The 22,127-nt window shown below is 40.3% G+C and overlaps 1 protein-coding gene across 4 annotated transcripts in view; it reads right to left on the reverse strand.

The window, feature by feature from the left end:
* CD84 (CD84 molecule) overlaps positions 1-22,127 on the reverse strand; it is a 46,244-nt gene that overhangs the window by 21,613 nt on the left and 2,504 nt on the right. The gene's annotated exons all lie outside the window — the stretch shown is intronic.

The raw sequence follows: 22,127 nt of genomic DNA on the forward strand, positions 1-22,127 counted from the left end.
ACTGTTGCACCTTATGGAGCTCCCTGTTTGCCTAGCTCTGAGTCTCTCTGAGCTGCCATGAGCCCAGCTCATCCAGTTTCTTAAGGGTGACCTTCTTTTTGGCATTCTAAGTATGTTTAGTATGTTGTGATTACTAAATTTTCTAAAGTATTCTCATTCAAAAACTAAGTTTCTCAGTGAATTTCAAGGGATCCATTTTACTAAAAACATGTTTATCTAGAACTTTTAAACTCTGAGATCTAGAAGAGATTTGAGAGGAAAAGATCATAAATCTCCATGAGGGCCAAAATTAAGTGTGTTCCTTTCCCAAGATCTTATTAACAGATGGTGAAAGAGCCAGGACCAGAGATTGGAAGGTCTATGTTGCTGGACTCTGATCATTGCTTTTTCCTCTACTGTGTTTTCAAAAAGCAAGTTATATTTGTGTCTCTATTCCTGGAAGATATAAGCAAAGGGTGCTTTGTAGGCTCTGGAGTAAATGTTCCCCAAGTTAGTGAATCTTGGGGGTCTTTTTGTTCACTTCTATAGCCCCAGTTTCTAGAATAATACCTGACACACAGTGAGTGCTTAATAGGTATTTGTGGATTGGAGAGTGTTGTAAGGCAAAATGGCAGATTAGGAAGCTCTGAAGGTCAGTTTCTCCAGCAAAGCAACCACTAAGCCGAAAAAGCCTTTAGAACTAACTATACTAGAACTTTGGAACTTGATAAGGCACTTATAACAACCAGGGGAGGGCTGAATGAAGGCAGAGGCTGTTGTTCTTAGGTAAGAAAGCATGCATGAACCACCTACCATTCTTCATTCCTCAGCCCCACCATGGCTGTTAGGATAGTGGCCCACATTGCTGGACTTGCCAGGAAAGGCAGTGGGGACCCTTTCCTCCAAAAACCTGGAGCTGCACATTTTAACTGGTCTGGCAGTTTTCTGAGGGACTGGTGCAGGCACTGCCCTGGGGGGATGCTGTGGCTTCTCCTGGTGGAATTTAAGGAAATATCTAAAGGAACAGAACCCTTCCCTGCTCCTTTTGGGAGCCAGACATTTAAGAAAATCTTTGTCAGGTCTCTGGCTGACTGCAGAGATAACAATACAGAAACTTCAGTGATCACACACAACAAGGAATGCACACTTTGTGAAAGTAGTTTGGAAAAGTCCGAAACATGGCTGCAGCCCTCAACAAGCAAAAACCACCTGAGAGGTGGGAGAATCAGAGCTGCAGAGTATCATAGTATAATACTTAGAATATTCAGTTCTCAACAAAAAAAATTACAATGCATACAAAGAAACAGGAAATTATGACCCATTCACAGGGGTAAAAATGATGGAAACTATCCCGGAGGAAGCCTGGATGCTGGAATTAATAGTCAAATGTGTTACACCAACAGTTTTAAATATGAGCTAAAGAAAATCATGAATAAAAACTAAACAAAATCAGAAAAATATTATTTGAACAAAATGAGAATATCAATAAAGAGATAGAAATTGCAGAAAAAAAAAAAAAGAAGAGCCAAACAAAAATTCTGGACCTGAAACTAACAGTAACTGAAATGTAAAATTCAGTAGGCTAGCTAACAATGGATTTGAGCAGACAGAATAAATGATCAGTGAACTTGGAGATAAGGTCGTTGAAATTATTCAGTCTAAGGAGCAGAAAGAAAAAGAATGGATAAAAATGAACAGAGTCTGAGAACCTGTGGGACACCATCAAACATGCCAACATGTGCATCATAGGCGTCTCAGAGAGAAAGGGGCAGAAAAAAAGAATATTTGAATATATAATGGTTGAAAACATCCTAACTCTGATGAGAAACATAACTGCAGACATCTAAGAAACTCAACAAACTCCTAGTACAATAAACTCAAAGGGGTCTACACTGAGATAATTATATTCAAATTGCCAAAACCCAGAGACAAAGAGAAAATTTTGAAGACAGCAATAGAAAAAAAAACTTGTTACACGCAAAGGATTCTCAAGAAGATTAACAGCTAATTTATCATCGGAAACCATGGGGCCAAAACCAAAGCAAACCCATTGCCACAGGGTCGATTCTGACTCATAACAACCCTATAGGACACAGTAGAACTGCCCCATGGGGTTTCTAAGGAGCACTTGGTGGATTCGAATGGCTGACCTTTTGGTTAGCAGCCTTAGCTCTTACCCACTATGCGACCAGGGTTTTCATGGGGGCCAGAAGTCCTGAAAAAAGAAATAACAACTGTCAACCAAGAATTCTATCTGGCAAAGGTATCCTTCAAGAATGAAGGGGAAATTAAGGCATTTCCAGATAAACAAAAGCTCAGGGAGTTCATTACTAGTAAACCTGCCCTAAAGAAATGCTAAAAGGAGTCCTTCAGGCTGAAATGGAAAGACACTAGACAGTAACTTGAAGCCATAAGAGAAAATAAAGAACACTAGTGAAGGTAGCTATATATGTAAATATAAAAGTCACTATTATTGTATTTTTGCTTTGTATCTCACCTTTTTATCCCATATGATTTCAAAGATAAATGTATAAAACAATAATTATAAATCTGTGTTAATAGGCAAACAATGTATGAAGATACAATCTGTGACAATGACAATATAATGGGGGAGGACAGAGATGTATAGAAACAAAGTGTGTATACTATTGAAACTAAGTTTGTATTTTTCAAACTAAGCTGTTATAACTTTAAGATGTTAATTGTAACCCACAAGGTAACCACTAAGAAAATAAATTTAAAATATACAGAAAAGTAAAGAAGATACGCTACACAGAATCATCTAAACAAACAAAAGGGAAGTAATGAAGGGTTTGAGGAACAAACAAAAAAAAAAAACAAGACATATGAAAAACAAAAAGTAAATGACAGAAGCAAACCCTTCCTTATCAGTAATTACTTTAAATGTTTATGGATTAAACTCTCCAACTAAAAGGCAGAGATTGGAAGAACAGATTAAAAAACTAGATCCAACTATATTCTGTCTACAAGAGACTCACTTTAGATACAAGGACACAAAGAGGATGGAAAAATGTATTCCACGCAAGTAGTAATCAACAGAGAGCTGGGTGACTATATTATTGTCAGACAAAATAGACTTTAAGTCAAAAAAGAATACAAGAGACAAAGAAGAATATTATCTATTGATAAAAGGTTCAATCCAACATGAAGATATAACAATTATAAACATATATGTGCCTTAACAACAGAACTCCAAAATAAATGAGGAAAAAATTGATAGAATCAAAGGGAGAAATACACAGTTCTACAATAATAGTTGGAGATTTCAATATCCCACTTCTAATAATGGATAGAACAAAAAGACAGAATATTAATAAGGAACTAGAAGACTTGAAAAACACTATAAAACAAACAAACCTAACAAATATTTACAGAACATGCCACCTAATAAAAGCAGAATACACACTCTTCTCATGTATATGGAACATTCTCCAGGATAGACCATATGTAAAGCCATGAAATAAGTCTTAAATTTTAAAATATTGAACTCCACAAAGTATCTTTTTGATCACAATAGAATGAAACTAGAAATCAGTAAGAGAAGGAGATCTGGAAAATACACAAATATATGGAAATTAAACAACACGCTATTAAACAACCAGTGGGTCCAGGAAGAAATCAAAGAGAAGTCAGAAAATACTTTGAGTCAAAAGAAAATGAAACCATAACATACAAAAACTTATTGGATGCACCAAAGGCAGTGCACAGAAGGAAACTTATAACAGCAAATACCTATATTAAAAATAAGAAAGATCTCAAATTAATAGCTTAACTTTACAACTTGACAAACTAGAAAAATAAGAGAAAACTAAGCCCAAAACTAGATTTCTCCTACTCAACTGGCCCTCTGTTAATCTCTGTAAATAGAAGGAGCTAGAGGGAGACTGTAAGACTGGAGGAGAAGGAAGGGACAATAACTTTCCTGTTTGCTTCCTGTATCTAGCAGTGTCAGCCCCAAAATGTATCTTTCTCTGAGCAATGGTAGTTTGTTCCAGTAACAGCAACACCTGATTTCAATTTATAGTTTTTTCATTGCTCCCAGAACCAGCCTTATTCTGGAAGCACCAGCATCAGTGGATAATGCCTCCTCCTCAGAGGCCTGGGTCCCAGCTCCCCGAGGCTCCTTTCCTGAGCCCCTCAGGCCCCAGTACCAGCTGAGCACTCCCTCCTCTGAGGTCTTAGTTATAGCTCTGTGGGGCCACTCCTCTGAGCTTCTAAATTTTAATAATTTCAACATCTTCCATTCGTTCCTCTAGTTCTAGGGGTGGTAGCTGTTTCCTGAGGTTGCCGTCTCCATGTTATCTTTTTGCCTTTTTACTTTTCCAGTTACAACCAGAATCTTCCTTAGAAGGAAGGATGGTGAGCTTTCAGCTCGCCTACTCTGGACATTCATCAGAAAAAACGAATCACTAGAAAAGGACATCATGTTTGACAGAGAGTCAGGTGAAACAAAGGAAATCCTCAATGGATTGACATAATAGTCACAATGGACTCAAACATGCTAATAATCATGGAGATGACAACGGATCAGGCAATGTTTCATTTTGTAATACACGGGTTGGAGCCGATTTGACAGCAGCTAACAAAAACAACAGTTCTCCAGTACCTAGTTATTAATTATTTACATTAACTTTTCTCTCTCTCATTTGATCCTGACTAATCCAATAGCCAAAATGAGTTTGTCCCAAAAATGCAAGGTTCTTTTAAAATTAGAAAACCAATTACTGTAATGAATGGATTAACACTGAAGGATAAAAAATATGATCATATCAATAGATGAAAAACAAAAAGATCAACAGATGCAATAAAATTCAACATCCATTTGTGATCACAAAAAAAACCCTAGGAGAATTTGTAATAGAAGAAAAATTCCTTAATCTGATAAAAGATAGCTACAAAAATCCTAACGCACACATTATATCTAATGGCGAAATGTTCAAAGTTTTATTTTAGGTTTGGAAAAAGACAGTGATGTCTGCTAACACCTCCTTTATTCAACGTTGTAATGTACATCTGGTCACGAAATAAACAGTTAAATAATAGTATAAGCATTTAAAAGAAAAAAGGCTCAAAACAATACTTACATGTGATGTGATTGTGTATATAGAAAATCTAAAAGAATCTACAGGTGTATTTATTAGTATTAATAAGAATCTAACAAATTTACTGAATATGAAATCAATATATCAAACAAATTTCATGTCTATAAACTATCAATAAACAGCTGGGAAATAAAAGGAACCATTTACATAGGATAGAAAAATTATAAAGTACCTGGGACTAAATCTAACAAAAGATATGGAAGATCTTTCTATGGAAAAGTTCAAGTGTTTAAAATATTAACAACAACTTAAATAATTAAGAAGGTATACTGTGTTTATAGAATGGGAGACTCAATAATATAAAGTTGTTAATTTTCTCCAAATTGACTTGTAGATTCAATGTAATCCTTACCAAAATCCTGACAGATTTCTTTTGTAAAAATTGATAACCAGGTTCTGAAATTTATATGCAAAAGGTCAAGAATAGCCTAGACATCCTTGAGAAAGAAGAGCAAGATGAAAAGACTTGTCTTACTAGATAACTAAACCTGTTATAAAATAGTTATTAAAACAGTGTGGTACTGATGTAAAAAAAAAAAAGTAGATATGGGCAAAAGACCGGTAGAACAAAACAAAGACTCAGAAAGAGACACATGCATAAATGAACATACAATATATGACAGAATGGCATTGCGGATTGTAGGGAAAGGATAGGCCTTTCAGTAAGTGGCGCTAGGATCATTGGGTATCTACCTGAAAGAAATTTAAAAAATCAATATCTTCCTTATACCATATACAAAAATCAATTCCAATTGGTTTAAAGATCTAAATGTGTAAGTCAAATGAAAGGCAAAATATCAAACTTCTGGCACCATAAGGAAAAAAAAACGTTAAACTACTTTAAAATTAAGATGCTCTTAATGAGAATGAGAGTCGGAGAAGAAAGCTGCAAGAAACGTAATTGAAAAAGGATTAGCATTTAGCGTGTACAACTATGTTCTATGAATTGAGAAAGAAATATAACCCAGTAAAAAATTGACCAAGGGAAGAGAGAAAATTGAAATAGCCAACAAATACATAACATAAAGGCAAATTAAAACCACGAGATACCATTGCACACTTACTATTTAGTCACATTAAAAAATTCCATTCGATGTTGATTGAAATTACATTAAATCTATAAATTAATTTGAGAATAGACATCTTTGCCATATTAAAGCTTAAATTACAAACTCTGTAAAAACGGTATGTATCTCTCCTTATTAAGTTTATGTAATTTAATTAAAATTTCACTAAATGTATCTGGTTTCTACAGGTAAGTATTTCACATTTCTTTTTTATTTGGAGCATAAGCCCTATTTTATTCATCTGGAAAATTGAGGTAATGTTTGTTATCTTCCCTGCCTTGTGAGGATCAACTGAGGTAATGAAGAACAGTATTTTTAAAATGGAAAAAAAAATTAAGGTTTATTTTCTCTGTCTCCCCCTTTCCTCCATTTCTTTGTGAAGATAAATTGATGTAGAGTTTATAAAATGAAAGGCAATATTATAAGGTGTTATTTTCTCTTCATCCTCTTCCTCTTCCTCCTTTATTACCCTGTGTGAGATAAAACTTGATTTAGCCTTTGTCTTTGGTTCCTGAAAGATAATTCTTAGAATTTCCTGAGTAATCAAGGTGTCTTTGTTATTTAAAACCATCAGGCGACATTTGAGAATCTGCAAATGAGTAGAGGCTACACAGACTCCACCTGGTCAGCTAATCTCAGGAAGGGAGGAGAGTATGATCTAATCAATCATGCATATTCAGTAAGTCAATCAATCATGACTATGCAGTGAGGCCCCAATAATGACTATGCAGTGAAGTCAATAAGAGGTCCTGAACATGAAAGTAGCTTGGGCATTCCTGTTGGTGAGAACGCATGGAAGAGGCCCATGCATCCCTGGGGACAATGGAAGCTCTGCTCTGAGGCCCCTCCCGGACTTTACCCTCTGCATCTCTTTATGTGTATCTTTTTTGATTATAATAAATAACTGTAAGTATAGATTCTCTCCATGAATTCTGTGAGTTGTTCCAGGGAATTAATGAACCCACAGGGGCTGTACTCTACCTATTTGACAGCCTGAAGGACTGTGTTCTTTTAACTTGTGTGCCTAGCTCGAGGTGGCTAAGATCAGAGAAGGCTCAACTAATCTGAAGTGGACAGAATCATGTGAATTTCCAAACTTGTGGTTAATGCCCACTGACCTGGCCCCAGGTGCTAGGGATGAGGGAGAAGACACCAGTTGGTGTGAAGTGGAGGGAGTTGGTCCAGCTACTAACCAAAAGGTTGGCAGTTTGAACCCACCAGCCACTCCACGGGAGTAAAGACCTGGCAATCTGCACCTGTAAAGATGAAACCCAGTGCTGTCGAGTCGATTCCGACTCATAGCGACCCTATAGGACAGAGCAGAACTGCCCCATAGAGTTTCCAAGGAGTGCCTGGCGGATTTGAACTGCCAGCCCTTTGGGTAGCAGCTGTAGCACTTAACCACTGCGCCACCAGGGTTTCCCCTGTAAAGATTACAACCTAGGAAATCATGTGAGGCGGTTCTACTCTGTTCTATAGGGTCACTGTGAGTTGGAATCGACTCAATGGCACACAACAACCAGTCTCCAGAACTGTAAGAAAATTAATTTCTGCTCTTTAAAGCTACCCACTTGTATTTCTTTTACGGCAGCACTAGGAAACTAAGACAGGCTAGCATGGGTAACAGTCAAATTATTTAGTAATCAATATGACCTGGGCACTGACCAATTAGAAAAATCAGCCATCAACAACCCATTGGCTGTTAGGATGAAACTGGCTGCATGTCAGCCTTGAGGATCAGGGTCACTTTATTTTCCACATAAGTAGGTTCAGGCTGGCCCCAAAGTTTATCCAGGGCTCCACATATTGGGATCAAGAATAAAGGTCATAGAGCATAAAGGTCACTTTGGGATGTCACTAAAACAAAAGATTTCTTAACCTGTGGGTGCTATCTCACCATGGCCACAATTGCCCTTCAGTTCAGCAAGTACTGAAAGAGCCCCAGTGGCTGTTGATGTAAACTCCTTTCCTTTCAGACCCAACTGAGATTTTTCCTAAGAAGGAATTTCCTGGGTGTTATGGATTGAATTGTGACCCCCAAAATATAAATTGGAATCCTAACGCTTATCCCTGTGGCTGTAATCCCATTTGAGAAGAGTTTTCTTTGCTATGTTAATGCAGCCATGTTAGCATAGGGTGTATGCTAAACCTAATCACATCTGAGTTATAAAAAGAGGAGATTAAACACAGGAGCAAGCAAAAATGGGGGAAGATAGATGGCATGTTAAGATCGCCAAAGAATCGAGGAACGCTGGGGCTAGAGAAGCTGAGACAAGGGTTTTCCCCCAGAGTGGACACAGAGAGAGTCTTCCTCTAGAACTGATGCCCTTGAGTTGGACTTCTAGCCTCCTAAATGGTGAGACAATTAATTTCTGTTCTTTAAAGCCACCCACTTGTGGTATTTGTATTATAGCAGCACTAGCTAAGATATCAGCAAGGCCTAAGATGAGGCAAGAAGGAGATGTAACATGGTTCTGGGGTTGATGGAGAAGACCAGGGACACTTATCCACAGTTATTAAGTGCCAACTATGTGCCAATGCTGTGTCAGGGACATGGGCATGAATAGGATATGACTACAGCCCCAAGTAGCTCACAGCCTAGAGTACAAGACAGTACAATGGAAGACAGGACAACGTAATGAGTGCTACATGGTAAGAGTGATAGAACAAAGAGGCTAATACTGCCTTCTGGGGTAAGGAGTTGCAGTTTGTCAAAATCTATTTGTTTGAACATAAATTCTCCCCAGATAAACTGTTACACTGGGATGATGGGGTCTGGCAGAGAGGTGCCTGGAGTGTCCCAACCTCCCCAGATATCCCAGACAGGGCTGCCTCGTGGACATGTGACACATGCAGACACACAGCATCCTGTGCTCAGAAGGGCCCCATGCTTGATTTAATGCTGCCGTGCTGCCTTGAAATTCTTAATAATATTTGAACAAGGGGCCCCACATTTTCATTTTGTATTGGGCCCCGCAAATTATGTAGCTGGTCCTGGTTCCAGATCCCCCATGTCTCTTAAGGCTTTTTTGAAGTCAAGACCCAGCTCCTAATTGCCACTCACTCTTTATACTTGATCTTAGCCAAAAGGTTGAGACACAATTGCAACTTGCTGTTTAGTTTCAGGTTAGGTATGAGGAGTTGGAAAGGACCTGCCTTTCATAGACTTATAATCCTGGTGGGGTTTCCCACCAAATCACAGGACGTGTGGGGCAATTTGCTAAGGAGGAGACTTTCTCAGTAGCAGCCACATAGCAATGTAGGTGTGAAATGCAGTTATTCTTCCATAGCAAGTTGTCCAGGAAGTGATGCTAGGGTATCAAAGGGCTATGAGGCAGAGAGGAGGAGGGTAAGTGAAACCGGAGGAAATCCTGCTGCTATTTATGGCACTGATGGTGTTGCTGACATCGCTGTGCTTCCTGAGCTGGGGCTTGCAGAGGCGTAAGGTGAGGACTCTGTACAATTCAACACTTCATCTGGGGTCTTAGGGGGTGAAGGGTCTCAAAGTTACAGCATGTAGTGGAAAGATAGGTAGGCAGAAGATGCAGGTGCTAGTACTTCCACTTACAAGCTGAGCAACCTTAAGCAAGTCTCAAAATCTTACTGAGTCTCAGTTTCTTCATCTATAAAATGAAAGTATTGGCTATATTTACCCCATCTATTTTGTGAGCATAAATGATGTGATATAAATCAACGTGCTTTGTGAACCATCAAGACAAAATAAATATTAGTTATTTCTGAGGTTATTATTAACGATGAAGAGAGGATCATCATCACCATCTCCTTCATCATCTTTCTAACAATTGGCACATATCTTTTAGGGCTTCCCTAGTCTGTCCCTAATGATCCCTTATGATGACCTGGGTAACCCCAGGGCCATATTGGAGCATGTATGAAGAGCTACTTTTAAATGCTAATTTAAGTAAAGCCTGAAGGAATGGTTTCTTAGTCATCTAATGCTGCTGTAACAGAAACACCACAAGTGGATGGCTTTAACAAAGAGAAATTTATTTTCTCACAGTCTGGTAGGCTAGAAGTCCAAATTCAGGGCATCAGCCCCAGGGGAAGGCTTCTCCATCTCTCAGCTCTGGAGGAAGGTCATTGTCATCAATCTTTCCCTAGACTAGGAGTTTCTCTGCACAGGACCCTGAGTCCAAAGGACGCGCACTGCTCCTGGCACTGCTTTCTTGGCGGTATGAGGTCCCCAACTCTCTGCTTGCTTCCCTTTCCTTTTATCTCTTGTAAGATAAAAGGTGGTGCGGGCCACATTCCAGGGAAACTTCCTTTATATTGGATCAGGGGTGTGACCTGAGCAAGCGTGTTACACTCCACCCTAATCCTCTTTAACCACAGGCAGAAATTAGAACACATAGGAAAATCACAAAATGGAGGACAACCACACAATACTGGAATCATGGCCTAACCAAGTTGACGCATATTTTGGGGGGACACAATTCAATCCATGACAAATGGCTTTGGGTATTCTTGGTAGAGTTTACTTTGCTGTTAAAGAGCTTCAGATAAAAAAAAAAAGAGAGAGAGAGAGAGAATCTCCATATCAATTAACACCAATATTTATTTTTCTAGGTACTGAAGGGACTCAAACATTATATAACTTCTGAATGAGACCTTAACCTGAGCCAAACCAAATCCAATGCCACCGAGTCAATTAGGAAAACCTAATTTCTGGGAGAACTTGTAGCACAAAACTATCTTGAGGATTAATTATGAAATGTATTATGAGCAAGACAAGTTCTATTTTTTTTTTTTCAGCAATTTTATATCTGGTTAGAGAAATATGACATGCACACACATGTAACTCGCACTTGCAATATGAGAAAATAAGTGGTAAATTCCAGTGAATAGTAGAGATTTCCAGTGAATAGTAGAGACAGTAATTGCAGTAGGAATTCAAAGAAGGGCGAGATCACTTTGAGCTGCAGTGGTTAGAAAAAACTTCTTAGAGAAAGTAGACTTGGAGGAGTACCTTAAAGAGTCAATAGAATTTTACTGGATCAAAAGGGAAAGCACCTCTTGGGCACAAGAAGCCCCCTGAATAAAAGTTTAGAGGCAGGAGAACTTGTGCTGTAGGTTGGATAAATATAGATCTGCATAACAGAGTAGAGAGAGATAAGGCTGGAGATAAAAATTGAGTTTAGATTTAAGACAGTGTCTTAGTTTTCTAGTGCTTCTCTAACAGAAACACCACAAATAGATGGCATTAACAAATAGAAATTTATTCTTTCATGGTTTGAATTGTGGTGTTGGTGAAGAATATTGAATTATATCATGGACTGCCAAAAGAAAGAACAAATCTATCTTGGAAGAAGCACGGTCAAAATGCTCCTTACAAGCAAGAATGGTGAGCCTGCATCTTATATACTTTGGCATGTTATCAGGAGGGATCAGCCCCTGGAGAGGGACATCATGGTTGGTAAAGCAGAGGGTCAGCAAAAAAGAGGAAGAACCTCAATGAGATGGATTGAAACAATGACTGCAACAATGGGCTCAAACGTAACAATGATTGTGAGGATGGCGCAGGACCTGGCAGTATTTTGCTCTTTTGTACATAGGGTCACTATGAGCTGGAACTGACTCAATGGCACCTAACAACAACAACGTGGTGTAGGAGGCTAGAGGTCTGAATTCAGTGCTCCAGCTCTAGGGGAAGGCTTTCTGTCTCTTTTGGCTCTGGGAAATGTCCTTGTCTTCTTTCAACATCTGTGGGCCCAGCCTTCTTTGGAAATCTTCATGTGTCTTGGTATCAATCTTCCCTTGGGTCTAGGAGGTTCTCAGTGCTGGCACCCTGGATCCAAAGGACACGCTTCGCTCCCAGCATTTCTTTCTTGGTGGCAATGAGTCCCTCTTCTCTGTGCACTTCTCTCTTCCTTTGTCTTTGTAAGATAAAAGCTGTGACTCAAGCAAGGGTGGTGCATTCTACCTAATTCTTATTAACATAACCTAATCATGCCTCCTTAATATGATGGACAACTCACTCCCAAATGGGGCCATAACCACAGGCATAGAGGCTAGGATTTACAACACATAATTATATCAGACTGCAAAATGGAGGACAATCACACAATACCAGGAATCATGGCCTAGCCAAGTTGCCATGAATTTTAGGAGGACACAATTCAATCCATGACAGACAGCCTTGAATTTAAGGTACACACCATAGGTAGAGGGGAGCTATGAAAGTTTTTGAGGATGAAGTTTAAAATGATGTTTTAGGGTCATAGTAATATGGTAATGATGTGTAGAAAGAGTAAGACAGAAGAAAATATGGGGGTAGACTTTCAGAAGACTATTGAAAGTCTAGGCACGAACCAGGGGATGACCGTGGGGATGGGAAGGAAGGGCTGAATTTGACAGATAGTGCCAAGGAAGGCACTGGACAAGGAGATATCTAATAGAACTCAATTATTCAGCAATATTTTTTGAGTGTGTACTTTGTACTAGAAAACTGATATAATGAAAATAAGTCAAAAGGGGAGACAAGCCTACTGTTAGAAATGTTGAATTTGAGATGAGGGTGAACCATCTGTATAAGAAGTTGTAAGGATGGAAGACAAAGAGAGACAATAGAGCTTGAATGGGGTTGTGGCAAAATCTGCCAGGTGATTTCCAATATCTGTTCTCTCCTTCCTTCTTAGTAATAGAATTCCTAAGTTTTAGTTGGGCACACGGTCACCAAGAATACAAACTACGTTGTCTAGCTTTCTGCTAGCTAAGTTTGGTCATGGGACTAATTTCAAGCTAATAGGATACAAGTAGAAGTGTTGTATATGACTTCTGAGTCTTTAAAAACAGGACAATTTGGTTTTTGTTTTTCCCCATCTCTTCCTTGTTTCTTTCAGGCTGGAATGCCATGGCAGCTGGATCTCAGACAGGTATTTTGGACTATGAGGAGGAAGCCAAGTATTAAGGAGGGTGGAGTAGGAAAATAGAAATAAGTCTGGATCTCTGATGACCTTCACAAGAACTATTCCACCAGCTGTGAACTGCCAACTCCAGGCTTTTTTACATGAGCAAGAAATAAGCTTCTTTCTTGTTTAAGCTGTTCTTACTTTGAGTCTCTGTTACTTGCCATCAAACAGAAATTCAAGTGATTTAGGAGTCATCCACAGAGGGAGGATTATTGAAGGAGAGGAGGGTCATTCAGGAGGAGTAGAGCTGAAGTTCAAGGCTGAACATTGTATTTATAGAAGAGTCACTATCAAAAGAAATTGAGTAGACCAACTGGTAATAGAGGCAAGAGAGGCACCTATAGCAGACAATATGATGGAACTCAAGAGGACAGAGAATCTCAAGAAAAGAGTCATTGCTGATGTCTCATGATTCAGAGTGTTCGAGCAGGATAAAATTGAAAATGGCTTCTGGATTTGTCCATTAGGAGGTTATCGACGGCCTTTGGGAATGTTGTGCTAGTAAAACAATTCAAGTAGAGGCCAGACTATGGAGGATTGAGGACAGAACAGGTGACAAGGAAGTGGAGGAGAAGCTTGGTAGTGAAAGAAAGATGATAAAATAGAACAATAGTTAGAGGGTCAAGTAAAACTAATTTATCTAATTTTTTTTTTTTTAAGATAAAAGAGATTGGTGGGGGAGAGATGGTAGGGAGGGAGAGCAGAGAGAGATTTCTCTGATCCACCCTGCTCTATGTTAGGTACTCCTACCCATGGCATCCTTGGTGTTCTGTTTCCCTTTCATAGTACTTGCCACAATATATAGTAGTCATGAATCCACAAGTCTGTATTTCTGGATACCATGAACTCCTTGTGTGCAAGAACCGTTCCTTCAAATCCCCAGTACCCAGCACAGTGCAGAATGCAGGTTTGTCATGGAAAAAGACATGAAAGAGAAAGGATGGGCAGTGGAAGACATAACTTTTCAAACAGAAGTGGAAGGGATGATGGGGAAAGGAAAGGATGACAAAGGACAAGGAAAGGTATTTTGAGGGGTTGTTAAGGGTAGGGTTAGAAAAAAGCCTGATTTGTGAGGTAGTAGGGCACAGATTTGAACTAGATGAGCCTGTGTTCAAGCTCTAGCCCTGACATTTACTGAGGACCTTATCTTACACTACTGAAACCCCAAACCAAAGGAGTTGATTCTGACTCATAGTGACCCCATAGGGTTTCCAAGGTGTAAATCTCTACGGAAGCAGACTGCCACATCTTTCTCCCACAGAGCAGCGGGTGGTTTCGAACCACTGACCTTTTGGTTAGCAGTCAGTCACTTTAATACTTTACTAAAGGTGTACATAATGCCTGCCTCATAGAATTGTTGTAAGGGCATACAGAAGGCACTTAATACATAGTGAACATTTTGGGGTAAAGAGGGTAGAATGGAAGAAGGTCATGTTTGATGGCATTCATCTCTTCATAAATGTCAAAGGTGTGGGCATCTGCTGAGAGTCAGGAGGCAAAGGTGGGACTGGTTAGGAAGTATAAAGATTAGGGGTACAGGTTTTGAATCCAGGTATATTCAAACTTGGCTATATTCTCCTGAGCAGACTACTGAAACTCTCTGATTCTCAAGTTCCTCACCTTTTAAAATATGAATAATTATTAAATGTGATTATGGAGATAAACCATTTAGCACAATTTCTGGCACATATAAATGGTAGTTGTTATTTTAACATTTATTAATGCCACGATGAAGAATGGAGTCCTGGTGGTGCAGTGGTTAAGAGCTTGGCTGCCAACCAAAAGGTCAGCGGTTTGAATCCACCAGCTGCTCTTTGGAAACCCTATGGGGCGGTTCTACTCTGTCCTATAGGGTTGCTGTGAGTCAGACTCGACAGCAACAGGTTTGGTTTTTTAGGATTTATGAGGAATACCATAGAGAGTCACCAAGAGATTAACGAAGAGGATTAAGGGGTTGCTGGCCTTGGGTGGAGAAGAGGTAACCTGAATGTATGACATCCCTAATGAGTGTGATTTCCTGACTTTTACATGCCAGACCACAGAGAAAGGCAACATCTCCAGAAGAGAGGTGGATGGAAAAATCTGTTTACTGTGTCTCTTAGGTACCTATATGGTGAATAGGAAACCTGGGATTGAAGGACAGGATGACACCAACTTGGACAGGGAGCATTGTGGGCAGGCTGTTCATTGCAGGTGGCCCTCCTCTTCTGGTTGGACCTGGAACACCTTCCCTAATGCACCTTTGTGTATTGGGTTGTAACCGGTAACCCTTGTTTTCTTGAATGATCCCATGCATATGAATGGACTTTACAAATATACATTTCATGATTAAGTATCTGCCAACAACCTGTGTACCAGAAAATGCCATAGGGGTAGCAAGAAAAAGAAAGATATTTGACAAAAAAGGAAATTTCATCTGGGCTAGAAAGGATAGGAGCCTTTAACTGGCTAGAGGAAAATTCTTCAGGGATGGAGAAGAGAAATTTTTTTTAAAAAGCGTTGGGTGAAACCAAAAGAGATTTTGAAATATTAAATATTGATGATAATGGAGAAAACATTTTAACTACTAAAATCTAGTAGTTCTACTCAGATTATCCTTAAAACCCAAAACCAAACCCAGTGCTGTCAAGTTGATTCCGACTCATAGCGACCCTATAGGACAGAGTAGAACTGCCCCATAGAGTTTCCAAAGAGCACCTGGTGGATTTGAACTGCCGACCCTTTGGTTCGCAGCCATAGCACTTAACCACTAGGCCACCAGGGTTTCCAGATTATCCTTGGATTCTATTAAAAACAAGAGATAGTATGCATTTGGGGCTTGTGGGGCTCCCTATCTCCTTTTCACATACTTTACCGTCATCTACTGCACCCTATCTGATCTGGCCCCTCGTTCCCTTTGCCTTCTCATTTCCCACTCATGTCTCCCTCACTCATGCAACCACACTGGCTTCCTTGTTGTACTTCAGACAGCCCAGGAACACTGTTAACTACAGACTTTTGCACTTGCTATTCTTTCTACAACACTCTTCCCAGCACTCCCTCGCTTCACTTAGGTCCCTGGTTCAGTATTTTCCCATCAGAAATCACTTTCTCTACCACTAAATTTAAAATAGCAACCCTCACCCCATCATTTTCTATTGCTTTGCCTTACTTTATTTTTCTTCATAGCAGTTCTCACTCACTACTAAAGTACTGTATTCAAGTATTTATTTATTACCTCCCCCTCACACACCAGTACTATAATGTAGGTGCCAGGAATGAAGAGTCTTTGTTTTGGTTGTATTGTTTCCCCAAGATCATGAGTGAGTCGTTTACTTGCTAAGTCTCAGGGTCCTAGTCAGTAAATGAAATAAAAAAGATCTGCTTTGCCACTTTGAGGAACTGTGAGGATTATGTCTGAGAATGCTCTAAAGTATGTATACTGTCTAGAGAATAATCTAGAGATCTAAGGGGAGTCCCACCATGAGGAGCACTCTTTAGCTGCCCCCAAGTAAAGCACCATGACTTTATTGATTAAGAGCCACACTATTCAGGCTTAAATCCTGGCTCTGACAAGTACTAGCCATGAGACCTTGGGAAAGTTAGTAAACTCTCTCTGCTTCTGTTTCCTCATCTCCAAAATTAAGCTACCTGTAGGATTTACCTCATGGAAGTATCATGAGGGTTAAATGAGTTAGCATTTGTAAACCTCTTAGAACAGTGCTTGGCATATGCTGAGTGCTATATGTGTTTGTTAGACAAAACAAATACTCATTGTTACAGATATTTAAAAAACACCTCTGGCAACTCTGAAGGGAAGAGGAAGTATTGGGGGTATCGGGAAGATGTTCCAGACGGTTGCCTTGTACCTATTAATGACAGTGGAAATGAGGAAGACTGTATTCTTGCTTAATAACCACAGTGCTCACATCCTTTGCTTCTTCAGGATCTTTCAAGTAAACGTTTCTGATTCTTCTTTTGTCACTAGCTAACCTTGCCCTCCTCTCCTCCCATCTACTGTTTCCTACAGTCAGTATGCACTTTACTTAAGTAGGAGTACGTGGGCACTGGGAGTCACTGGGTGGTGCAAATGGTTAACATGCTTGAGTGCTCACCAAAATGTTAAAGGTTTGAGTCTACCCAGAGGTGCTTGGGAAGAAAGACCTGGCAATCTTCTTCCAAAAAATTAGCCACTGAAAACCTTATGGAGCACAGTTCTACTCTGACACAAATGGGGCTGCGGTGAGTTGGAATCAAATTGACAGCAACTGCTTTTCTTTGTTGTTGTTTGTTTGTTTTTAATGTAGATGCTGCATGGGACAGGGCACCATAAGGTCGCCCCAGCTTTTCTATACTTAAGGCATCATTCTCTTCTCGGGTGGCTGGAGTCATCAGGCCCAAAGAGGAAAATCTGCTTTTCCATCCACCTCCCATGACTGCTGTGTGCTGTGTGTCACGCACGCTGATTCAGACACTGGTCTCTGTTCTTACTCCTTTGATTAAACTGTGATGGGACGGGGCAGCTTTATCATAACTGCCTCTATAAAAACAGAAGAAAAAATAACATTTGAACAAACTTGAGAACAGTATCTTGGTCACAGGGAATCCCAATGACAAGGCTTAGAAATAACACAGCCAGTAGCTCAGGAACTCAGGTAATAGGCAGCGTTGATGGCCCTGTGAGATTCACAGGGATCAGTGAGTGACCTCAGGGAGATCTACTGGTCAGAGGATGGTTTTAGACTGGGAAAAGGCAGGAGAGAAAGGAATTAATCCAGCTCCTCATAGACTTTTGCCAAGTGAGTACCTCAAAGGAAACTTTTAGAACAGAAGGAATGGGTGGGGGGAGGCTTGGCCTAATACTTTGTGGGGAAATTAAGAATGACACTGATGATGATTATGTCCTGTCTGTGTGATACTTCATCGAGTTTGATAAATGTAACCAACCTATTCAGGAAAGTAAGTCAGACATACGAAAGAGAGTTCAAGGTACAGAAAATTTCTGTTCTGAAGGGGGTTGATAGCCATCACTATTTCCTTCTCTAAAATCAATTGTGTTGCTGGTCTCTGAATCTTCCATCTTCCTAGAAGCACCAATGTGCTGTAGCATCTTTGGCCAAAGGTAAATATTAATTGCTCTCATAAAGTAAAGAAATATTTGCTTACCCAATAAATTCTATTGAGCACCTTCCTACTCTGGCCAGGCACTGGGCTAAGCATGGGGAATGCAACAGCAAGAAATTACAACCAGGGGTCCCCATTTTATCTTTAGTTACTGGGTGGTGGTTTCAAATGATAGTTGTCTCTATCTTCTTTAGTTTTAATATTTTTCTTCAAAACCATCATAGGAATTGGACTGCGCAGGACACACATTTATAAAATTGCCATTTGATACAAATGTACGATCCAACATATGTACATTTGGCAGAACTCGGCTTCTGCAATGTAGGGAACTAGTGGGGGGAGAAATGAAAGGTGGAACCTCCCTGGATATTGCAGCCCTGGGAGGGTGACCAGAGATAGATGAACCATATAGCATCCAAAGGAGAGTCAGATGTAATGGTCATACAGAATGAAGAAAAGTAGAAGGAAAAAGGAAACAAAGGATTGGGCAACCAGAAGTTTTGTGTAACTACCCATATTGACGGGAAGTCCTTAGTCATGATGTTTAAAGAAAAGAGACCTATGACTGCCACATAACAGTAGGACTATTTCTCCCTGGAATTTTTTCTAGACGTCATTTTTATTGAGATGTGGGTTGACTTGAATCAGTTTCTTCAACACACACACACATTCTTAAAACAAAGATGGGTTTGAGGCTATCCACTGTTTATCACTGCTCCCCTCTATTAGCATACAATCAAAAACTGAGTATGACAAAGGAAACATGAGCACTGGGATGACTCTACCAACATCCCTGCCTCCCCACCCTCCACTCATTGCTTTTACCTTTCTTTTCCAGCTTCTCACATAAATGAGCTTGTTGTTAGCTCTCATCAAGTCAGTCCTCAACTTGTGGCAACTCCAGGCACATCGGAACAAACTGCTACCTGTGTCATTCCCACGAGTGGTTGGGGGTCAGGTTGTTGTGATCCGCAGGATTTTCACTGGCTGATTTTTCTGAAGTAGACTTTCAGACTTTTCTTCCTAGTCCATCACAGTCTAGAAGCTTCACTGAAACCTGTTTAGCATCATAGCAACACGCAGGCCTTCACCGACAGACAGGTACTGGCCGTGCATGAGGTGCGTTGGCCAGAATTGAACCCAGGTCACCTACGCGGAAGTCAAGAATTCTACCACAGAACCACCGCTACCCACTAGATGAGCTTAGTTGCCCCCGAACTTGGAGATTCATCCCTCTCCAAGGTTCAAGACAAGAAAAGCTTGATTCAGGAAATCCTTAGCAGCCTGAATGGCCTGGCACTGATCTTTGAGCACCTGTCGAGAAGGTGCTCCGGCTGCCTCATCTGCCACCATATTGATCTCCAGGCTATTTCAGCAGAGGAGTTGAGCTTCTATTCCCTCCCTCCAGAATCCTGTTTCATCACAGAGATGTGATAAAATCCCGCCTCTATTTGGAGACTGGGTTTTTGAGATGATGTCTTGATATTCAGTTTTCTCCAAATGTAATACGTCCCCATTTCTGTAACTGGGCTTCTGCTTTTGAGCCCATTTTGAGTGTCAGTGGTAGTAAATGGCTCAAATCTCTTTCTACAACAGAAACTTTGTCTTGATCTTAGAGGCCCCTCTCTGCGAGGACTTCAGACCAGTGGTAGACCTGGCCCCTTCCCCAGGCATGAAATCCTGTCTCTGACCCCCAGAATGATGGTCGGGGCCTAGATATCCATGTACAGATATCTAGATGGGGCCACTTATCTCTTTTGTAAGTATTGTAAGTATTGACTGCTGTAACGCCCCATGACTGTGCTCTACATCCAACAGGATATCAAGATGTTTTGGAAGCTCGTTTCTTTTGAAGAAGCTAATTTGAGTCAACCTAAATCATAACGAAGTGAATGGTACTTGAACCATGTCTGGGAGGGTCGTTTCTTTGAATTTTCTGCCTTGCTGGTCTGCCTAAATATTCCTATTGGCAAGGACCTTACCACCAGCCTCTATGCTCCTCTGTGATTGGGTGTAGAGACAGGCCCAGCCTCTGCCTGAACAATCCTGTCTTGGGACTAAATAAATCACTTCTCTTTACTGGCAGATTTCAAAATGTGACAGCCATCAGTAGTGGGGACAGCATTTTACTCTGCTTCAGCACTGAAGTGGGTGAAGGCAGCATGATCAGTGTTTAAGACTACAAACACTGGTGCTCAAACCCTACTTTGACTAAATGACCTCTAACTTTCTGTGCCTCCGTGTTTTCATCTCGAAAATGGGGATGCCACTAGTACCCATCTCACAGGATTTTGTGAAGATTAAACAAAATAATAAATATAGACAACTGAGAGTAATGATGGACATACAGTGACTGTTCCATAAACGGTTAGCTATTGCTATTACTGATGGGAGTTAGAAGAAGAGAACAAGAGGAGGGGCTGAAGAAACAGAAGCTAGGAAGGGGTGGAGGAAAGGAGGATTTAAAAGAGTATGAGAGAACATGTAGGGGAAAATGGGCATGGAGCAAAAGTGCTGGACTCTTCTGTCCTCCTGTCCCTGAGGGTGAGTGACTACTAGGACATGTGGAACGACAGCCAGAGTCAGTGTTCCTAAAGTCATGATGAGAAAGCTGAGCTCAAACCACGAGACCGTTAGTCTTGATCCTTAACAGAGAACTTTTCCCACATAGAGCAGTCATGAGTCTGCAAACTCAGCGTTCTCCTATTTTAGGGGAACTCAGGGGAAAATACAGATTTTAACTTCATGTCTCCATTGTGTCGTGGCTGCTTCAACTGATCTGAATTTCAGAGTTCACTCCTAAGCCCAATGCCGATAGAAGGGACCACGTATGCCAGGAATGGCAGCAGGAGGAATTTAGGGTAGATTTCTGCACCCCAAAAATGCTCGTAGAATAATGTTTAAGAGGTGAACATGGCCATTTAGCAAAGGTAAATGATATCTGAAGACACTTCTGGCTTTACTTCTATAAAAATAAAGCCCCAACCCCCATTTTATGGGTCCCTGACAAAATTAATGTCTCATCCTCAATTTTCTTTCTCAGAACCCTGACAGCCCACACCTGAAGTAAAACTTCCAGCATCTTTTCTCCTTCTTCTTTTCTTTGAACCGTCCTAAAAACAAGAGTGTGTATTGCCCAGCATTTCTGTGTAAAAAACCACAGGCCCTTTCAAATTTGGCATAAGAGTAAGTGTGAAAAACAATAGGAATATTAGCTAATATTTGTGAACACTTATACTATGTTTCAGGTACTGTGCTAAATACTGTACGTGTATTATCATTTTGATTCTGATATCCAAATAGATATCATTATAGGTGATTCCTACTGGATAGGTACCAATAGCTCTCCATTTTGAAGCTGAAGTTTGAATGATTTACCACTTTCCAACCTGATCACTTCGACTTCAGTTTCAGTAGATCAGAGAAGACAAAGAGGATATTTAAATGACTGAACAGGCACATGAAAAGATGTTCAATGTCATTAGTCATTAAAAAAAAAAAAACCCAAACCCATTGCTGTTGAGTCAATTCCTGCTCATAATGATCCTATAGGACAGAGTAGAACTGCCCCACAGGGCTCCCGAAGAGTGCCCGGTGGATTTGAACTGCTGATCTTTTGGTTAGCAGCCATCACACATAACCACTATGCCACCAGGGTTTCCCATTAATCATTAGGAAGATGCAAACCAAAACCACAATGAGATACCACCTCACTCCCATTTGAATAAACAACAACAAAAAAAACCGAAACCCATTGTTGTCAAGTCAATTCCGACTCATAGCAACCCTATAGGACAGAGCAGAACTGCCCCATGTGGTTTCCAAGGAGTGCCTGGTGGATTCAAACTGCCGACTTTTGGTTAGCAGCTGTAGTTCTTAAGCACTATACCACCAGGGTTTCCCCCATTAGAATCGCAATGAGGAAA

The sequence above is a fragment of the Loxodonta africana genome, chromosome 3, assembly GCF_030014295.1.
Source record: "Loxodonta africana isolate mLoxAfr1 chromosome 3, mLoxAfr1.hap2, whole genome shotgun sequence".
NCBI classification, from domain to species: Eukaryota; Metazoa; Chordata; class Mammalia; order Proboscidea; family Elephantidae; genus Loxodonta; species Loxodonta africana.